The following is a 21,480-nucleotide window of genomic DNA, read 5'->3' on the forward strand; positions in this document are numbered from 1 at the left end:
TTTAATATATACCAAATTTTTGGCTCTGAAATATCCTGTTTGCAGCTAAGACAATTTTTCTGGTTTCTTTTAAAATAATACACAAAAAAATTATATAAAATAACTGGGACCCGTGTCGATGTCATTTTGTTTAATCATTTTTCCAAAATGGTTCTTTAAAGATGAATCAAACAATGCATTGATGTGTCGAGCTACCTTTACTCGCCCTCCATTTTCCACCAAGGCGTTATTTAGTCTAACCGCGTTCATATACACCCCGTTCTGCAAAGTTCTCTTTTCATCAAAACTAAAAAATCGCATCAACACATTACAATATGGACCAATTATCCCTAATCATATTATATTGTTTATTTATACTTGTAAAGGTTCTAAACCCATGTACAACATACTATTAGACAAAAAAAGAGAAATTTGTACATCGATATCAAAATGGAGAGAAAAGGGTTACAACTATTCACAAACTTCTTGGAAAAGAATTTTTGAACTCCCTTTTAAGTGTATACAGGAATCAAAACTATACATTGGCTGCAATATCAAATACTTCATAGGATTGTCCCTACAGAAAAATTTTTTTTTTTTTAAAAGCAGAATCTGCTGTTTGCACCTTTTGTAAAAAAGATGAAGAAAGTATTAGTCATTTATTTTATGAATGTAATATAGTAAAAGAATTGTGGTGAGATGTTGAAGAGTGGATTTTTACACAGTTTGAAATCTCGATTACATCTGATATTCAATCAGTTCTTTTTGGAAAATATAAAAATAAAGAAAGTTATAAATTTTTTAACCTGATAGCTCTTATTGTGAAGCAATATATTTTTTCATGTAAATAAAGAAGTAATCCGATACCAAATATACATGCCTTGAAAAAGGTCATAACAGAAAGAATCTTCACTGAAAAATATTTGCTGTTGAAAAGATGTAAATATAAGGAATACGAAAGCCACTGGCAGAATATCTGTGAAAAATTGTATTTATACATGTAGAGATAAGTTTAATTTTTCTGTTTTTTGATGTTGTTTTTTTTTAATCGCTGTGAACCCTCATATCATTTCAATTCTTTTCAGTATAGCATAGTCTATACTTGAATTGTAATCCACCTGCATAATCTCTCTCTCTCTCTCTCTCTCTCTCTCTCTCAAAATCAGCTTCACTTCATATGAAATATACAAAACTGTACTATTAAGTAGAAATACATGTAGTCTAAAGACTACTTAATATGTTCATATAAATGTTCCAATCACCTATTATGTTATATATGTACATACATGTATGTTGTGAAATGAAAAACCCAATTTAAAAAATCGCATCAAATTAATCCATTTTATTTATTAGCATTTTTAATAAACCATAGATTACCGATCGAATGTATCTGCCTGCGAAGCATGATGAACTCGTTGTCATCCCGCGTCCTTGGTTACCTTGGTCGTGCTTCCAAGCATCCATCAATCAAAACTAAAATCGCGCATTCAAGAAACGTATTGACTGGTTTTATTTATTAAACATTTGTTTAATCTTAATTTCTATGTATACCCTAAATAAGTTCCCAGTAAATATATTCACTCTCATCGTCGGATACCCACGGGTGATCGCGTCTTTTACTTATCATCGGGTGATATGCAAAAGACGCGATCAATCGTGGGTATTCGACAATGATTCACTCTTTGCTTATATTTTGATGCAAACCCCCACTAAAAATTGTAAGAGATATTGACATGGGGAGGTCTTCAGATGCATAAGTTGAGTGATATGAGCAATACATATGGTATATTACATATGGTCCCTGGGGTCATCCCCAACCCCCAGGTTACGGAAATTTTTTGATATCTCAAAAACCGTTGACACTATCACCCTTAAACCATACTAGTATATGTTCTTGTTCCTTTGGTAATGGAGCCCATATGGTATATAGGATATGGCCATATTGGATGATTCCATCCCTCATAAAACAGGACATGCCATAATATTTCAAAATCCGTTGAAATCCCCAACCTCAAACAAAATATATTCTTTTTCTTTTAATAAAATACTTTACATTAACGTTTCATGTGGGAATAATTGAACCGAAAAATTCAGGTAGAATTAATAATATTCGCAAGCCGGTTATTTATTTTCTGTCTGCAAATTTTGCTTCGTTTGTGTCCTTGTATATCGCTCCTTTTGTTGCCTTTAAAAAATTCTATATTTTAATCACTAAAACTATTAAATTTATATTTTAACATTAATCACGTATATAATTTGTATAATTGTATTGTATACAATATAATTGTATTTCTATAATAATTTGTAGTTACAAATCTCTATTCAGTCATCCGTATGCATATAAAGTGAGTAAATCTAAATAAATTATCGTTCTTGGCGATATATAAGCACGTTAAAGGGAAAGAACAGCCAAATCGTTTATATATGTGAAAATTACCATGGTAACTACTTATAGTTGATAATCTGAGGTTAATTTGTGCACGTTCCTTTTATTAATCTTGAAAAAAAAACATTTTTCTGTTCATACATTTATCTCTCGGTCTTTTATCGATGATTCATATAGTTCCTAAAGTATTGTTCTCTATGATAAGCAGGTTACAGAATGTTAGATAGAATGTTCTATCGTTAAAATGACAGATGTCATACGGACCCGGTTCAACGATAGAATTCGTCCGATATACTCGCTTAGTAGCAAATAAAATCAAAGTACTAAAGAACTGACTAGAGTTGATTTAATCGATGTTTATTTATTTTAAAATCAATGATATATTATTTTGAATGACAAGTACAGGTAGTTTCTAATCTGTATTTGAATTACGCACATTTTTATAATATGAATTTTCGGACTTATTCGACACAAGAATGTTCATAAACCCCATATGAATCATGTTAAGTAATATTTAAAGATAGAATAAATTCAATCAAACTATGTATCAGTGATAGAAATATTTTTGGAAAATTTATTGATCCAAGCAATATTGAACTCTCGTCTCGTTCAACCGAACGCTCGGCTGTCGCCGTTAATCCCCGACAAGCAAGAGAGACTGGAGACAGCCTAGCGTCGAGTTGAACGAGACTATATTGAACTCTGGCGTAAGAATACATACAACTACAAAAAATATCTAAATTGTTCGTACCATTTAAAATCTGACTATTTTCAAGGTATTTATAAATATGTTTCCTTGAAAAACAATGCTTTAGCATACATTATTTCGAATTTATCAATTATTCTCAAGAACTAATTCTTGTCAGCGGCGATGATTTGTGCTTTGGTCCAAACACTGTTTCACTTTCGGTTTGTCCGAGTAACTGCATAGAAGAGTTGATTAAAATCAACTCCCAAAAATTCAATCGCAGATTCTCGGGCCTTTCCGGCAAGCTTGGAAAAACACCTCGAATGCATTACCTAGGCGTCCATGACAACCCCCCTTTTTTGTAAAACTTGAAATAAATAGAACACATTTTACGATCTGTTGAGATGTGAGCTATACTTCATTAAAGTAAACGATATACACTAAAATATAACACAGAAGCGACATACAAGACTGTCTAGCCGATACTTATTTTAATGGGAAGCGACTCCATTTTGTATAAAATTCTAACATCCGGTGATGTTAATACATTCGAGGTGTTTTTCCGAGCTTGCTGGAAAGGCCCGAGAAGCTGCGATTGTAAAAAAATTACATCGCGTTGTATCTCGCCTAAATTTTCATATGATTGGAACGACTCATTAAATGGATATTTTGTAGACTAAACTACATATGCATGTTCAAAAAGATTTGTAATGTATAAAAATGCGTTTTTCCCCTGTAGATTATTTTAAACAGACTTAAAATCGACGCAAAGATGATTCACTTCACAGCTGCTACATTGCAAGTGTATGGTACGAATTCTTATTGTGACCTGAGCGTAGCCTGGTCACGGTAAGATTATTCTTTCAAACAGAAGGTCAAATTAATTTAAAACTGCAGTTCAAAACTTTGTTGAATTACATGTGGTATTGAAAAGGTGTTTTTGTAGTTACAAATATGTATATGTGTATTACATCGAGATTATACTGCATGTAACTCATGCACATAAAACCATTATACATAAAGTTAGATATCTTTTCATTCGTTCTATGTATAAAAGACCACTTGGACTTCCTTCAAGACGACTGCTGTTCAGTTCAAAATGAAAATCAGTCAAGAATCTTCAAGGTGGCATCATATTGTTCTACAGAACATTTGGTGCATGTCATCTTGGCTTGTGTACGACAGAATCTGCTACCACTTGTCTTTGATCGCAGACACATGGTCGGTGCTTTGAAATGAAGTCGCCGAACATTTCTACCTGTCCACGGAATCCTTGTAAACACAAGGAATTCCCTCTCCAAGAGCAGCGCACCTCCCCTGCACCGAAGACCTTGTTCAATTCCGTGATGTTCAAATCGGAATGAATCTTGTGAACATTCGTCAAAAGCGCATAGTTTTAGTCATGTATAGGGTACATCGCAGAAACCTGAAGGTGATAATTTACGACTTCGCACCCTATGATAAGAAAGCGTTTTAACGTTTTGACTCGCCACGCGACCGTTCGTCTATGTCTCGCCAACCATGTCCGAGTGGCTCACAAGTGATTCTTCATTTATACAGACATTCTTTTTTAGAACTTTTTATCAACTTTTCATATCAAAGAATATCTTCACATCCAGCATGGGTATTTATAAAGTCGCTCTCTGTTATTTTGAAAGCAGTAATTAATCAGGGCACAGTCAAGAACCGCTAAGTTGTGTTAATTGTATGTACGTGGTTAGGACGAGAGGGTGGTCAAAGACCATGAAGACTTTTGAAGACTGAAACCGTGGGATCAAACATAGGGACTGGTCACTTGCTTTTGATATACAGTCAAAGCCTGTGTTTATGAGGTGAAGCTAATGCAAGGTTGGGCAGATTTGTCATATAAATTAAATCTATTTTCATAATTCCGTGTTGAAGGATAAGTAAACAACTCAGCGCGGGCTGACAATGAGCAACTTTAGATGTACAGTATACAAAACTATAATATTTTCAATAAATTCGAACGTATAATTTACAAAAATTCATTATGATATATTAACAACGTCGATATTGTACATAATACACAACACAATATTCTTATGAATCTGAACTCCTGATTATTATTGATTACGTTTTGGGAGTTATCTATAAGACCAATTATTACAAATCAAAATGTATGCACATGTAGGTGTTCATGGTATCTATGTAAAACTACAAACAGTCATTAAAGAAACGATACTGCAGGTAGCGAAATAAACCAAACGTATCCACAATCTATCAAGTATTATTCTCTTATACTGAGTTGGGTTTTTTCGACATACGATACGTAAATATAGTTTTGACGGGTCGTTGATCAAAATACAAATGGGCTTAAAGATTTACTTTACAAATTTATCAAAAGTTTAAAGTTACTTTGAAATTGACGGTAACTTTTATTCAATTTAAGAGTTATCATTAGTTTGATTATTGATCCTTAAATTTTGAAAATTGTTATATCCATTTCACTGAAGTTAATCACCAACCTGCCATCATATCGGTTAGATGTTATTAGATTCAGTGTGATACATTTATCTACTTTATTTGTTTCATAGCTCCTAATAAGTAAACAAATAAACAATTCACGAGGAGAGCTGGAGTTTAGTTCTTATTTGTCTGGTGCCAGGTAAATTACATGTTTAATGCTCTAAAGGTAACAGTTTAATTGTGTCCCCGATAAAATCTGCCCATAATGCTGTCCACACGGACGTAAAGGGCCGACATTTATCCTGTACAAATGATGTCTTCTAATTAAAGTTTACATTGCAGTTCTTCACTTGGCTTTGCCTTGCATAATGGGGGGTTTTGGTTTCTGGTAGATTCGCTACATGATTATTAATTACCCTCTTCATTACACCACTCTTGTTACATGTCCGATTAAATTTTCCACACAACTTGCTCTTACACACAGCGCTCGTCCAACAGTTTGTCACCGACATGCATGTTTTTACTTAAAGTCTAGGCCAGATGAAATGACAAGCACATGTCATAAGTAGTTATGATGAATTGTCCTCAATCTTGATTCTAAATGATACTAAAGAAGCGTAAAGCTGATTGCCTGTACACTCACTGACACCGAGGATCATCAGAGACAAACTCCGGGAGAGGGCGAGCAACAGACTCCCTGTCGCAAATGATTTTAGGGGAACTTGGCCAGCTTGTCACTGATTTACCGGACCACTATCCAACACAGATGGGGTCAGAGCAACTGCGTGTTTCCTTAAAATTCTCATTAATTTGTTTTCAAATTTTCAACCAATTGCAATTGTACATAAATTGGAAAAAATAAAACAAAAAAGGGGGAAGAGTTTGATAGTTCAAGTCGTAAAATTTGCATAATAAATTATGCAATGCAGATTATCTCTCCTCAACAATGATATTTTTTTCACTATTCAATATGGATAATTGCACATGTACCAGTCCTAGTCAGTTATTTATATTCAAAAACAAACACCAAACGGTCATCTACAGTTTGTTTTATGCACATATGTACATGTAGGATTTTTTAAACTTTTGATAACCTGTCGTAAAGATATTATAAATTACATCTTTATGACACATGATTATCTATCTACATCTCTCTCTCTCTTTCTCTCTCTCTCTCTCTCTCTCTCTCTCTCTCTCTCTCTCTCTCTCTCTCTGCTCGTTTGTCTGTCCGCCTGAATGTCCATGGAATTTTGTTTATTAAGTCAATTGTTTCTGTATAAAAATCTGTCATCTTCTATGTATCGTATGTGTTTGGTTCCGATACAAATGACGTTGTGTAGCGAACGATTTGAACATGATGTTAACATGATTTCTCTAGGTCTTCTACAGAGACCACACGTGTAGATGTCAGTGTGTCTGTCGGTTCGAGGTGCAACATTACAGCTAAGAAATTTACACCTTCGTCACGATCCTAGTTCATGATTGGAAGAGAACAGACAAATAGAATGATATTAATTTTAAAATAATGATACATGAAACGATGTTTATATCCACTACGTACTTTCTCCTCAATTTCAGAGTTTAAAAAAAACGACATTTGTTTTTCATACAAAATGGAACCTAGATCAAACTAGTTTGAAGGGATTTGTTCAGTGCACATTTGTAGCTCTACGGAGAATTTATGTTGACGCGCCGTCAACCCGAATTTTCAGTCGAGATACAGTTCTGCAACTAAAACTTCCTTAGTTTAGCGGTGTTTAGCGCATTTTTTTCACAATGTTTATTCCAATATCAATAATAATCAATGAATCATGATAATAAAATATGTCTTATTTTATACTTTTGCTCTAACTTTTATCAACATTGAAGATACGGAATGCACGGACCGACTTACGACTTCCAGAAGGCTGTTGTAGCCACCGTATATGAAAGAATCGGCCTTTTCTCTTACAGGAATGCAACGTTCTGTTCGACAATGGTCGTTATAAAATGAACCTCAAACAATTATTATCTTTCAAAACAGTATACTGTATGTACATGTATACCGGTAATTCAAACATCCACTGCCCATATCTGTCTAACTATGGTTCCTCTGGATTTTGTGTTGTCTCTTATCTGGTACATGTAACAAGTGTATACGGAAATTTAGGAATCACAGCGAATGTTTCCGATTCTATATTTAACCAAAGAACACAAGAGTCATGCCCCTCTCTTTTGATCTGACAAATGCATGTTTGTAAAATAAACTATTAATTACAAGACGTCCAGGAATCTCACTCTGAAAATATTCGGAAAACATCTACTTTTTTAAATTTATTTGGGAAAATGTTTTTGGTTTTTAGTGCGATCACCGATCACTTAATCAGTTTGATCGTTTGTATATTGGTGACAGGATTATAACCTCATTGTATGGTATGTACATATTCCTTAAGTTCCTAATATTTTCGGGGAATCACGAATTTGAATACAAAACAAACGACAAAAGGGGGCTATTGCTTCTTATTAAAATTAGCCCCTGGCGTTTAGTTGGTGATGATTATACACGTATTACGACTTTGACATCGCAACTTTGACCTCGCTTTTAATAAAGATCATAATGTTTTGGCAAATCAAAAATAAACCAGTGTACATTTTAAGCACTTTCACTTCTGAATTTTGTTTTGTTTACATCCGATGCATAACATGTGTGTTGAATAAACTCAAAAATTCGATGGACGAAATTAAACGGTTTTCTTTTCTACACATTTCCATGCTGCATTTGTTTTTGTTTTTTGTTTTTGTGTTTGTTTGTTTTGTTGTTTTTTGTTGTTGTTTTTTTTTTTGGGGGGGGGGGTTGCGCATAAAGGAAATTATTTTTATTTACTTTGAATATTTCTAGCTTTGAAAGGAAACCGATTTTGCTGGTGTAAATAGGTGTGAGTCTATTACTTTCTAAGATATTTAGTTTGTATGGAAAATTATTTAATACTGTAATGACCAAAGGGTCGGACCATGTGGCTTTAAAACTTATACCTTTAATGCTTCCCTGCAATTGCACTGTGTACAGCCACTCTTAATATAATGTGATAACTCATTTAATGTCATTTGTTAAAGTTTGATGTTTTAGTGTAAGTTTGTCGAATACTTTTTGTAAAGCAATAATTCCAATGCTTTTCCGTTCAGAGTGTACATATATGTACGACCCGTTTATATAATATACACGTACAGGTGGCATTTACATATGTTTATATGTGATAATTTATATTAATTTTGGGCTGAATACTTTTTTTATATTTGACTTTTCCATTAAACACAGTAAAAAAAGTTGTTTATGAGGTTACACTATACACAAATACTTCTATGACTTTCACTTTTGTTAGTCTCAAATCCATGTATTTTTGAAATTCTCTGTGCGTCCATTTGGTTCTTGTATCAAAATTCATCGTTGATGTTCTCATTTATTTCTTCAACTAAGAAATAAGATACAAACCTAGATGTAATCAATTTGATCTCTGGCTATGGTAAATGCAATTTGCTCTGGTATGAACAACAGACCAAATCATCAACAAGTGAAATATACCTCCGATTAAAAAACATTTTAAAACTCGTTTAAAAATGTTCTTGTGTAGACGTTCATCAATTGGTTATTCAATTCTTGATATGAATAATTTTTACAACGCTAAATTATGTCGTATTTTATACTCTTAATTAAGGTTTTCACATTGTGGAGTATTTTGAAATCGATCGGTATAGTTATAGGTGGTATAGGTCACATCCATATTGTGACGTGCAATAAAATTCAGGGCTGAGATTTACAAAACAACGTACGACTAAGGTGTAAACTTATCAGTATCATTGAATAATCCTTAACGTACAAAATTTATACAAAATAATTTTGTATCAAATAATTTCAATTATTGCAAGTATGTTTTGATAAGGTTAAGTTAAAACAATTGGTAGCTTATTAAAAATGAGCATTTATAAATTTGGTCGCAAGTCATAAGTTCTTTTGTAAAACACAGCCCAGTTTAATTTTATATGTGTTTTCTTTCACGTGCATTTTACATAACAGCGTACCTCAATAGTTTAGAGCGTCGGTTGCAAACATGTACGTCAAAAGTTCGAATCCCACTGGGGCTTTTAGAAATTTTGCCTTTTCAAAAAAAAAAAATTAAACGCATTTTTTGGCCAAATATTAAAAATTCTAAACATGCAAAAGGATTTTGATTATAATGTATTTTTATCCACATTGATTTCGCCAGATGTCCCATGCCACTTTCAGCAACTTTATTAAGTAGAGACTTTTTCATCAATGAATATTTACATGATCAATCGTCGATACAGTATATTTTCATTATAATTAGAAATACACGGCAATTACAGCATATGTTTTATTAAGTAGTGTATAAAACATACACAGTGTCTGGCATTTGAAAAAAGTTTTCCCGATCTGAATTGCTTTCGAATGATGAAAGGTTTTACAAACTTTTAAAATTTTAAGGAGTATCATTTGCTTAGCCTGATAAATGTATATTTTAGGATCCAGTTTTAATTTATTTGTTCTTAACATTAAAATTAATTAAATAGTTCTTTTGTCATATTAATACTTTAAAAGTAGTACTTCCATGTACTTAAACATTTCGTGTGAGTGAGTAATTTATCTAACTCTTTGTGTTGACACAGTTTCTGGGGGCCGCGGCATTATTCAGACTTTGATTAAGTATAATTTATGTTCGTTTGCAAAACATCTGATATGCAGGCCATAAATTAAAGATAATGAACATTTTAAGAAAATCAGAAAGATTGTTTCAAGAAATCATTATGTCTGAAATTAAGTCACCTACGGTCCCTGCATTACATTTCTCAAGGCTAGAAGAAAAATGAAACTATTTTGTTTTCTAGTCAAAAATCGATGATCTTAATTCTAATTAACGTCAAATTGTAATCTCAAAACACTAGTCGATAGTATTAGATGTTACTACTACATGTACATAACGACCAAAACAAACTCCGAGTAATTATATACCGTTCAGTGTTTGTAGGTTTCGTTTGGGCAGCTGTAGGGATCTACCAGTTGATGTGAAATTGTCAAAACTGCTATCTACATGTACATCTATGTATCGGTGTACATGTATATCATGATTTGTAATCAGTTCTTTTATGAAGACTAACTGAACGTACATGAAATTTTTATTTGCATTCATTTCCGTACTAAGTAAGTAGGACAAGTAGGGGAATTTTTAACTATTAGTATTTTTTATCTTTGCAATATTTTTGGTGGGCCAAAATCGCACACATGCTATGTAGAAATTAAGCTGTATAAGCGCAAAGTACACACCTTTATTCTTTAGTATCATTTTAAAAATAAATAACATTTTTGAATAGTGTAAAAAGTGTTATTATTCTATAGGTTTTTAGCTTTCTGTCGTGTCAATTTCGTAAAAACATATTAAACATTAAGCTTGTTAAAAACAGCGAATAAAATAAATTTATGAGGATACAAGTTACAAGTTATAAAAAATATTGCCGCGATTAATTGGGACTCCAATTCGATTAGACTTATAAGTAGTTTTACACTTTTATTTTGACAGACATGTACATATATAATGTCAATCTTTTACATGTACATATATAATGTCAATCTTTTAATTGACAATGAGCGTTAGAAATATTTGAAATGTTAAAAATCATTGTCAAGTTAAAAACGAACAAGAAAATCTTAATACACAATTTATTTGTAGACAAAGTTCGATATATACATGTAGATGACTAATATAGTATTTACACGAGACAAAACCTTGAAATGTCGCCTCGAATTTGGATAAAAACAGAGTTGTTTACAATTCTTCTTTGTCTTGGTGTCCGTCACTGCGGACATTCATGTGGTATGATTCGTATTACCGGTTTTTAACCATAAAATTCTGGTAATCTCATTAATCACAGCCGTCATGGGCAGGAATGCATGAGAACTGACCGGTGGATGAGAAGCTTGTCATAAAGTGATGATTGTCACCTTACATCAAACGTTTGTAGGACTTTGTCAGACATATCTTCACACGGTCAATCAAACACCTGACACGCATGCAAAAAACACCCTGCACAAAATATATTTGTCTTAGAATACTTAACTAATAGTTCAGAAATAAAGTCACTGATTTTTTTATAAGTTGAATTGCGACTCGTCAAACGAGTTATATGTTGTAAGCTTTTGTCAGCCTTTTGTGTAATGAAATTTTTTTCTCTTGAAATATACAGAAACAGTCGTGTCATCCTTGAAAGTATACGTTGATGCCTGTAGTTTGCATAAATCCATTGAGAATTTATTTTTTTTAAGGGAATCAAGAATCATTCTTGGAGGTGTGGAAGTTCCAGATAGAAAGTATTCATATTTTACAAGAAGCTTATTTTTCCGAAAAATGTTCGTCAAAAGAAATTAATTATTCGACCTAACAAATTATTAACTAATTCCTCCTTGCAATTACTTTCTTGCACCCTTCCACGCCACCGTAGATTTATTTGAAACCGGTACATTTATTTTAAATAAGTGATGCGTATCTTCTAGATTTTTTGTCGGCATAGAATGAACACCTAAATGCAATAATATTTATGAAAGATAACAAGCAAGATCAGAAGTAGTCCTGACAAGTACACGACTACAGCAGATCGGCAGATCGTAAAATCCTGGTTCTAGTAAATCAACCCGGGCCCCAAAGAGCTCCGGACACACAGCGCTGACGTTTTTATTGAAAAACACGATCTTTTTATAACTCATTGTCTAACATGCAAGTGTTATATAATATCAAGGGACAGAACTCTGGGAGGCCTCGCGGACAATGTGCATTCACGCCTGATTGGTCGGTTTATCTTTGTCAGTAACAATCAAACGCCAATAAGACAATGATCTGCGGTGTAGATCTTTACGAGAGAACAACGGTAAAATAGTAATGTACATCTCGTTTAACACGCGTAAATTCAGAATAAAATACAAAGCTAGTATCAATTAAGGTAACGCATTTATCAATTACAAGTGTCTGGCAGAATCGTAAAATATCTTGTAAAAGAAATCAAATTTTATTCCGTAAAACCGAGTCTAACCAGTCCTGAAGGTGAAAAAACGCTGATGAAGTTTAAGGAGAGAGGAAAGACTCGTTTAACGGTAGACAGTGGAATGGTTTTCATTGATAATTGAGATTTCAGTAAATAGGACGGCAAATTGCACGGTGCGACATCCCTTAATTATTCAAATTTGATGTATTGTTTGTGGCAAGGGAAATGAAAGCATTATGTCAAGGTAACAGTTTTAATTAGGGATCATTTTAAGAAAAATTACACACGGCGAAGTGGGGGTCTAACCCAATTACTGGTTTATTGCCTTTTCGAAATCGCCTCGATTAATACATATATATACATGCATCTCAGGATCTCAATCTTTTTTTTTTTTGGAGTTTTAAAATATTTGAAACCTAATAATTTTCACAATTTACGTTCGCAGTCATGTTGGTATTTGTAGCCTAATGTTAATAAGAACACCGTAGTCGGATTCCCATTCTATGCACACATTCTCCTGCAATATATACTTGTTTTTTTACAGAATTGAGGTATGGAACACGATATTGGTATGTGGTAAACACGGAGGCCCCCATTTGTCATAGGAGTTGTCAAAATCTCTCGTTTGATGTTCCTGTCTTGTGGGACCGGGAAAAGAGTAGATAGTGACGTTGATGTATTCCCTCCTTGGGTCGTGACGGAGAGAGTGTGTGAACGGCTCCCAGATCAGAAATAAGGACCCCCGGGGTCAGCCCCTCACTGCACAGAACTCTTGTAAACTTCTCACTTTGAGAAAATACAGAAATATAAGTGAAGATCAATATCTGTTTGATAGACTTGTAAAACTCTAGAATTTGGGAGAGGGAATTTCTGAAGTTGGGAAGGCAATATCATATTTAAGGATAACACCCTGATGTATGATATTTTACACTTACAATATTATATAAGGAGCACGAATGCTGACGTGTTATATTTTTAGGAGGTATCTACTTACTGAACCTTGGAAATTTCCATTATATTTTCAATTTTCTTAAACTATCGACAATTAGCATGTGAATCATTTCTTATGATTTCCTGAAAGTCATTTTAAATACACCGAAGCAAATTGTAGAGTTTTCACTTTTTTTCTTTCGTAACTTACATTTTGTTTCCAAGTCATTATTCAAAAAGATCTTAGTAAAATTATTTTCTCTCGAATATGTAAATTAATGATGCATAATCTTTGAAATATAAAGTACAGAAAGAAATTCAGGATACATTTTTCTAATTACTACAAAAAAGAAAATTGAAAAAAAATACCATAATACTTTAATAACAAAAAGTTCCTTATATACTACCGTCTTTTACAAAATTTGTCATGTAAACTTTCAGTCTCAATAATCAAGACTATTTAAATTAAAAGACAATACCACTTCAATGTCCATCAAAAGTTTTAAAATATTGTTAAAGAGGATGGTCAACAAAGTACTTATGAGATATATCTTAGATTTTTTTATATTATTATGATTTGTTAAGCTATAAATTATTATCTTATAAAGAAAATATCCATAAATCTAGACTTTTCAATTTGATTATTTTCCGTTATCGTTATACAGAGCATACAGAGCTCTTTCTAAATGAGATCAATACAGTCTAAAAATGGCCTTAACCATCCAGCCGTTATACACAGCATACCTATCAATTGGGTGTTAAAATTATAAAAGGCCTTAAATGAAAAAAATCTCTGTTTAAAACATACTTCCAATCCATGTTGAAATTTGTGCAGTTTCTTTTTATTACACATTATATAAATCGAATGACTAAGTTTAAAATATATAATAAAAATAAAAACGTATAGATATGGAGGAATTAGTAACCCTTTTTACTCATTTGTTAAATAAGATTGTTGACGACTTTGGTAAGGGAAACGCTATATTTCAGTGTATTTGAACCCCATTTCCTAATTATGAAGATTTCAACAATTGTTTTACTACCATTTGAGTTGGCTTTCTGACCGATGGAAGAGTTTTCCAATATGACGATCTTTAATATTCTAATTACGAGTTTCTTTTGTCCTCCATCATGCAGTCCTACCTTGCCACTCAATTAATTTTCATTAAATCGTCGTTTTATCTTCGACACCAGAACTAAAAACACCAGTTAAAGACTCCCCCAGCCCTGACTACAGACAATGAATAAAGAGTATTAAGTTACTTTGAATGGATTACTGCTTGTCCCTGAATTATTTTTCTGTAAGGCTATCTGAAGCTACCGGCCGCTAGAGAGTCCTGGTTTTGATTGGGTTACAGAGGGTGGCCATAAATTTAAAACACAGGTGGGCAATATATACCTGTGGTAGCATCCGTGAAATTCTCTTTATTAATTTCGGCTCATCAGGGCAGCCTCTGTAGCATTCAATACGCACCCATTAACTGATTACCTCAACAATTTGTAAGCGAACAGTTACAGTTCAGTCGACTACTTTAATTAATTACCTGCAATTGCATAGCACAAGAATTATATCGTTCAAGATAGATACTTCACCAAAATGCTGAAATATTTTTGGAGACCTAATTTATCATAGTTGTTAATTATAATCTTCATAAATATTTTGTGTCGGGACAATATGTTTTCATATAAATAAATTTCAGGAAAAAAAAAACTTTATGAAGAAAATATTATGCCAAAGGTGTCATGAGGCGCCCGTGCATACATGTACGTTGCAATAACATCGATGGCGCACCTATTCTCTCATTGTTTTGAATTTGAATTTATCTATACAAATTCTTTTCCTACATTTATATCGCACTCCCATCCTTCCCTGATATGCATTGTTATAACATTGTGAAAATCCTACATACCAATCATAGGCGTCGGAGCCGGGGGGCTGGGGGGGGGGGGCGGCTGAGCACCCCCCCCCCCCCCACACACTTTTTTTGCAAACTTAGACCTTACCATTAGGCACATAGCATCATAGAGAGTTCAGCCCCCCCCCCCACTGATAATAGTGCCCAAATTTACCTTGAAAAGATTGAAATATTAAGAAGTTGCAGAGTTGGAGTCATAGGTACAATAGCCCCCACCCCCCCCCCCACCCCCGACCACTCCACCCCCCACTCCCCCACCCCATGGATTAGGAATTTCATGATTTAGGGGGAAAAGAATTTTGGGTAAGGAAGATTTTTTTGGAACTGTACCCCCCCCCCCCCCCCAACGGATTAGAATTTTCATGATTTGGAGAAAAAAAGTTTTTGGAAGGTAGGAATTTTTTGTGGAACTGTACTCTCCCCCCCCCCCCCCCCCTTCCCCTCACGGATTAGGTTTTTCATGATTTGGGAATAAAGTTTTTTTTTGGCTTATCAAGATTTCTGAGGATTAGTTTAGCCCTCCTCCCACTTTCAATTTGCTTCTGACGCCACTGCAAATCCAGCTGTGGCTATTTTTGCATTTTGTTTAACTTGTAAACTTGCTGAAGAATCACTTTAATAATAACGTAGGCTTTTTTAGTATTTCACACCTTAAAAAAATCAATTTCTTGTTCATGTGCATTCTGTGACATAATTTCAGTCTATTTTGGATCTATTTATACCAGGTTTATGCTGATTTTTAATTAAACTTTGTTGAACGTAATAAAAGCTGTACAATCCAGAAAATGCTTTTACCAATACGGCACATGCATCTATGGTTAAAGAATTATCATTTGATATGATCGTTATCTACGCATTGCAACCTGTGGCTAGCATTACACCAAAAATAACCCTGATATGCATTGATAGTGAAAATTAATACAGTAAATAATATTGTACATAGTAACTGTAACCAGGGAGTTTAAAAATAGATTAATTTTTTTATGTTTTGATAGATGGTTAGTGTATTAAGTTCACAATATATTATATAATAAATAAAACGAGCGAGTGGAGGTTTTTTTTCCCCAAAAACAGTAAATATTTGTTTCAAGTTTATATTTTGTTCTTACTTGTTTTCGTATAATTGTACATGTACATGACACAGTGATTGGTCACTTTCTATGGTAACGGATTATTTCGTTGCACTCTGATTAGCATAACGACGACCATCCTTTTTGTTTTACTAAATTTGGAACTTTTTATCACAGTTCCCCAAATTCGTCATTTTTTCTTGAAAGATTTTGATAGATGATACGATCACTAAAAAACTCTGGTGTTTGACAGGGAGAAGATCTATGGCCGACCTTGTCTACGGCAATTGCTACTTATTGACATGTGTCCGTCAATGTTCGCACGGCCAGAACAATGGCTTCAGTGACGAATTAGTGACGTCAGCACACCACAATGTAGAACTTAGGGAAGTGAGTTACAGTCAATTCAGTTCTCGGAAGCACGGAAATGTCAGAAATAAGACACTTTTTCTATTTAAAATACCCATTTTTTAAATTGTTGTTCATCTTGAATGTTGAAGAAAAATATATTTATGTTTACGCATGCTTTCCATCTTCTATTGATCATTTTATTCCGAAGGAAAGTTTTTTAACAATTAAACAAAAAATTTAACAACCGAAAACGACATTCAGCACCTCTAGTTTACTAAACAGATACTAGACGCAATCGGGGCGAATGATATTCCGTATATCGACCACATTACTCGCGTTTTTCGTATAACACAGCTGAAGATCATTAAGATCATGTCTGATCATTTCATGCAGAGGCTATTCGAGTTGATTTAAGAATATCACTTATGTTTTAATGCCGTTAAACGCGCGGTAATTAGTTGTACATAGAGCCATATCGCCGCAAGCGCCAACGGAAGTGATATGAACAATATAATCAATTAGTGACATAACGCATCGTAAACAAATAACTTTGCACGTTCGTGTGGATCAAAGCCGGAGAAGCACGTGTATTTCCAATATAAATAGTTACATTATGCCTTTTCTCATTATTATTTACCAATTCATTGATCAAATCATGTTTATTGCCAACTCACCTGAACATTACCTACAGTACTTGTCCATTATTGACCAAAATGATCAACATTATTATATACATTGCAACACAGGCAGATGTTCTCAGCGGTCAGATCTTTTAACTGTTAAACGCATAAAAATCTCTGTAAAACCGAAATTTACACTATTTTAATTATGGCAAATGTGGATTATATGTACTATTTTCATTCTGTGTAATACACCAAATAAATTGACAAAGGGATGTAAAATACACTCATGTCAGAATTTAAACAATTTCGACTTCGTTCATTGATGTACACATATATAATTTTTTTTAAACTGTGTGGGGTATTTAGATGTATCACACTAACTTAGTACATGTACATGCAGTAGCAATGCATTAAAAACAACGGGTTGCTTTTCTTGTACCGAATCTCCTTTGCACGTGATAAATCCACCAGCCCCAGTAGTTTTTCATTCTTCACTATGGAACATCCGCTAAAATAAAAGGTAATTTGATTTAAAAATGATATGTTTATATAAATAGTGCCTGCATGTTTGGGAGGGTAACAGTTGAAATTGACACCCCGAGGAAACCATTGTCAACCGACGCGAAGCGGAGGTTGACAATGGTTTTCGAGGGGTGTCAATTTCAACTGTTATCCTCCCAAACAGGCACTATTCATTTTATTATACTGAATGTCTTAAGTTTAGAGAATTTTTATATTGCTTTTATACATGTATAGAAACGAAGTGAATTCTACGGCGAACTGTACGCGCATAATTTACGCGCATGTAACAATTCGTTGTGTAACCCGTTGCTAAGTGCGTTGCTAACGCTGAGGGTAATAGAACGGATTATCAACATATATAGTCTATTTACAATACATCACATACATGCAATACCTCAGAAGTCTAAGATTTTGTCATTTTGCCTGTTTCTACTATATTCATTCATTAATTTCAATCTCAACACCATTGCACAACTGTACATAGAGATTATAAGGATACAATATATGAAATTTCTTACTAATAAACATCGCATGAGTCAGAATAAAAAAAATATTAAACGTGTAAAAGATCAACTCTGACCCGGTGATACAAATGTGAAGTAGGGGGGGGGGGGCTAACCTGGGGAGCCTTTTAAATCTATTTTTTGAATAAAAGCACAGTATTTCCTCAAAGAACAATGTTTTGTTTAAGACATTATTAATTTAAAACTAATAGCATTTTAATATAAATATTTGTATTTGATAAATATTGAATGCGTTCTTGTTGCAAGGAGTTACATCTTACTGCATGGGTGGGATGTTTTTAATTTGTTTTAGTCACCCTTTGCAGCCTAATTGTAATTTATTAAAAATGTAAGTTATCTAACATTAAAAGATTTTATCTTACTGCTAGATGCATTTGGTTTAATTGATTGTTTAAATAATTGCTGCATTTTACACTGCTCATACAATAAACTTAATTATTTGTTATAGAGCGCATTTAAAACAAATATGAACTTTTTTTCAGACCTGATGATAACGTACAAAAGATTGTGATATTAACATATTCCTTGGCACATTCCAAACCTGCACTTTAGTAAAAATAAGGGCATTTCTATATAAAGTATAAAGCGAAATGAACTTGTGTTTTATCAAAGACAATATGAATATTTGATTGGAAGCCAGGTGTTTCTGACATACAAACGTGTGATATGCTAACAATATGCTAAGTACAATGTACACTTTGTCAGTATAGCGGTTTGATATCGCCCCCTTCATCCACGTGCAAGGAGTGAAAATAGAATTGGCCTGCACTGGTGTTGAAAGTTGATGGGTATTGACAGAGTTTAATTGGTGAATCTAACATATATTATCGGCCCAAAGAGTCTAAGTGTACTGCTCTAGAAATAAAGAAAATAATATCAATATAAGTATAGCTTACTGCATTGTATAGTAGCATTATTATGGAATTTTCGAAACTAAACAGAGATCTATACCCTTCCATAACATAAACTTAATGTTTTTCTATATACAAATAACACCATTAGATTTTATCATGATGAAAAACTAAGTTTCATATATGTATAAAAATAAAAACAAGGACAATCTATGCAATTGATATATAAATGGAAAATATTGCATTTCCAAAGAGTAGCCATGTCTGAACGTAACAAGAAATACATGCTATATCTTAGTAAAACCAGCCTAACATCTATAATGAATTCAGTGAAATATATTACTGATCTTAGAACCATGTATTGTTGTTAAATTTTATTTAACAAACTAGTATCAGGGTTCATCCAATAAACCGCAATATTTTTAGCAGAGACTGTGCACTGCTTCAAACTGTTTCACGAGGAGGCATCCCCCATCCTAGATAGAAGGACAAAGCGTCTACATCTAACGTATTGAATTTACAACAGCAATATCCTAACATTATAACTAATTTTCAGAGGAGATTAAAGTTAAAACTTTTTTATTCGTAGAATGGAATATAACTGTATCCACAACAAATCTATTTTTACGAATAAATCATGCATGCGATATTATATGATCAACGATTTTATTCAAATTTAAAAAATGAAAAGTATTTAGTAGGCATTGCTAGATCGTCGTAATATAAATTAGGTGAATATTAATAACTTTTAACAATAGCATTATTCCTGAAAATGACTGCACTTATTTGAAACAGCGATCTACGAGGAAATTTTAAAACAGGACTCAATGTGAATTTGCCTTGATAATATCTGAGCATTTCTGGAACAGCTCTTCCGGTGCCATTAGGTGTATCATGGGTCCTGACAGTTGATTAGTGCTCCCTCAGTGCTGACTGTCGGAAGAGCTCCCACGGCCTCCCATGCAGCGCAATATTTCAAGAAATAACTTTCCCTTTTGTCGTGCGTTGTGCCGTTTTCATTGGTTACATTTTCGGACCGTTCTCTTATTTTGGTAATAATTGTCCCGTTACTGTTCGAGAACTTTGAAACTCGTGTATTTTCTAATCTTAAATTTATGCCAATATGTGAAAGCCGTTTCCGTAGTATTTGATTTTCCTCGATCAACAGGCCAAAACAATTGGATGTATTCTTTTCGAGATGTGTGTGGTTTTTTTTTAGGTTTTGTCAATCTATGTTTGACTTAAAACCATTTAAGCATATATCTTTACAGTAGATGTATATATTTGATCGTGTGATTTATTGCACACCATATACTGTAAGCTTTTTTCAATAGCTTTGTTACATGATAGAGAAGACTTTTATAGCATACTGTTAAACATATATAATTTAATTTTAGAAGCATGGCAATTATTTCAGAAGTCGTAAAATCGGAGTCGTACTCCCCCGCTTGTTAGACAAAAATACAACCGAAAGCAAAAGGTGTTTAGATCAAAAAGACACAATTAGAAAATTTTAAATAAGATCAGGTAATCGTGACCATTTTATAGTATCTTACTTACTTCTGACCCCCCCCCCCCCCAAAAAAAAAAAAAACAACAAAAAACAAAACAAGAAGTTTGGTAAATTTTTTTATAATGTTTATAATAATAAAATCCATAATTATATATAATTGGTGTTCATTGTGTTATTATTTGTAGTTTGTTAACTTATGAAATTAAATGATTTTTACCGATTTTATTTTTTTTTTTTTTGATTTTTTTTTTTGTATTAGATTTAGATTTTTTTTTAATATTGAAAACTCTTACATGAACTTTAATTTTTTACCCTGAAATTTATTTTGTGTATATATTAAATTTTATGAACGTTTTGTGAACCCCTGAATATAACTTTTATTGGTTAGTTTTTGATTTTCTGCGAATTTTTTGTCAAAATAACAAAATTTAAGTTATTCATTATTTTGCACATAAGATCCGAGTGTTTTTGATGCTGCCATGAAAGGAAATATCAATTTATCACACTAATTTCGAAAAATTTGACAAAAATAAAATCATTATTCAATTTAAAAAAACATGTGTGTCAGTTATTATTCATAAAAAAAAAACTTCAAAGCTTGTATAGATATTTGTCTTAATTATTTTTTAATATATCTTGAATGTTGGGGGGGAACATAACCTTATCAGTAATTT

The sequence above is a fragment of the Magallana gigas genome, chromosome 5 (assembly GCF_963853765.1).
Source record: "Magallana gigas chromosome 5, xbMagGiga1.1, whole genome shotgun sequence".
Taxonomy (NCBI): Eukaryota; Metazoa; Mollusca; class Bivalvia; order Ostreida; family Ostreidae; genus Magallana; species Magallana gigas.